Raw genomic sequence first — 1,704 nt, 5'->3', positions numbered from 1 at the left:
CATATGTATCTTTCTCTTGTGTTATTCTCAGTGTTCTTTCTTTCTTTCTTTCTTTTCTTTCTTTCTTTTTTTTGGTTTTTCAAATATATTATAATATTGGCTATAGGTTTGAACACATACTTATGTTGTTTATTATGTCTTTCTTTTTAACTTAATTTATTTTTGTTCTTCTCTCCTATATTACATCCTGACTGCAGTTTCGTCTTCCTCCCTTCTCCCCAACCTTTCCCTTACCTCATGCCTCTCTCCCTCCTCAGATCCACACCAGTCTTCCTCTCAAGAAAGGAGCAGGTTTCCCAGGGTCATCAACCCACACATGGGATAACAAGCTTCAATAAGACCAGACACACACCATCACATCAAGGCTGGACAAGGCAATTCAGTAGGATAAAAAGGGTCCCACAAATAGGCATATGAAAAGTCAAAAAAAAAAAAAACTATCTCAAAAAAAAAAAAAACCCCAAACACTATACAATAAAAGAATTTCCAGAGGCATCACCATTCCTGTTCTCAAGCTGTACTACAGAGCTGTAGTAATAAATACTGTATCATATTGGCATAAAAACAGACACTTTGATCGATAGATTTGAGTCAGAGACCTAGACATCAACTCACACTCCTATGGATACTTGACTTTTTTTTTTTTAATAAAGAAACCATAAACAGCCTGCCCTAGAAACATTGCAAGTGTGGCTGTTGTGTCACTTGTGCATCAGTAGGTGGCAGAGAAAAGAGAGGCTACACTCAATATTCTGACCTATGAACATCCAAATGATTAGTGGACTAACATTCCCTAAAACAAGCAAGCCTGAGTTAAACACCAGTTGGGCACCCTGAATCTTGGATAGGAAGCTAGGCTGAGACAACCACATGCTTCAACAGGCCTGGTTGGGGTGGGGGTTGCAGGGAGGGATAGGCAGACCATGCCCAAGATGACCCTTGCCAAATGCCGTAATGCATGAACAGGGTATAACACAGGAGACTATTCCTGAGATGACCCCAGACACTCAAAGAACGCAGCCACCACTAAGAGGAGCACGTAAGTGGTGAAGAAATGGAAGAGAAAAAGAAACAGAAGTATGTGGCACAATGAAGAGAGGCAGAACTGGAGACTCGAGGGTAGTGAGGAACATCCTGATGTGAGTAGCCAGTGATGCTACCTGGGACCATGGCAGGGTCTTGGTCTATGCTGACACAGGACACCATGTCTAAGTACACGGCCCTGCAGCAGCAGGGGTCTGTTATCAGCAAAGGCCAGGTGGATGTCCCTTGTCTGGGCTGCTGCTCAGAGACATGTTGACATCTGAGGGTTGTGTAAAACTGGCTCCACCTCTCACTTGGACATCTTGGGAGACCTGGCCCTGGGGCTGGGAGGATGAAAGTAGAAGAACTGACGCCAACCCTAGCCAGCTGCAGTACTTGGGAGAGTGGACCTCACATACTGCTAGAGTTGCAGATGAGCTGGCCCCTGAGGATTTAAAGGTGGGAGACATGGCCCTACCACTTGTGTCCTATATGATGGCTTGGTCAAGAGAGATAGAACCTCCTCTCTACTCACCCACCACACTGGTAACATGGAGACCTGGCCCTGGGGTCATGAGAGCAGAAAGACTGTTCCTGTCCCTCACCAGCTGTAACACTTAGGAGACCAGGCCCTGCACTTCTCTTGGGCAGCACAGTAGAGATGACCCTGGATATGGGGGT

At 45.2% G+C, this 1,704-nt stretch overlaps 1 pseudogene; it reads left to right on the top strand.

The window, feature by feature from the left end:
- The first annotated feature begins 666 nt into the window (after positions 1–666).
- On the top strand, positions 667–791 carry LOC114615086 (annotated as a pseudogene).
- The last annotated feature ends 913 nt before the right edge of the window (positions 792–1,704 follow it).

The sequence above is a fragment of the Grammomys surdaster genome, unplaced genomic scaffold (assembly GCF_004785775.1).
Source record: "Grammomys surdaster isolate TR1022 unplaced genomic scaffold, NIH_TR_1.0 126546, whole genome shotgun sequence".
NCBI classification, from domain to species: Eukaryota; Metazoa; Chordata; class Mammalia; order Rodentia; family Muridae; genus Grammomys; species Grammomys surdaster.
The sequence above is the reverse complement of the archived record's forward strand: the minus strand, read 5'-3'. Positions and strand labels throughout refer to the sequence as shown.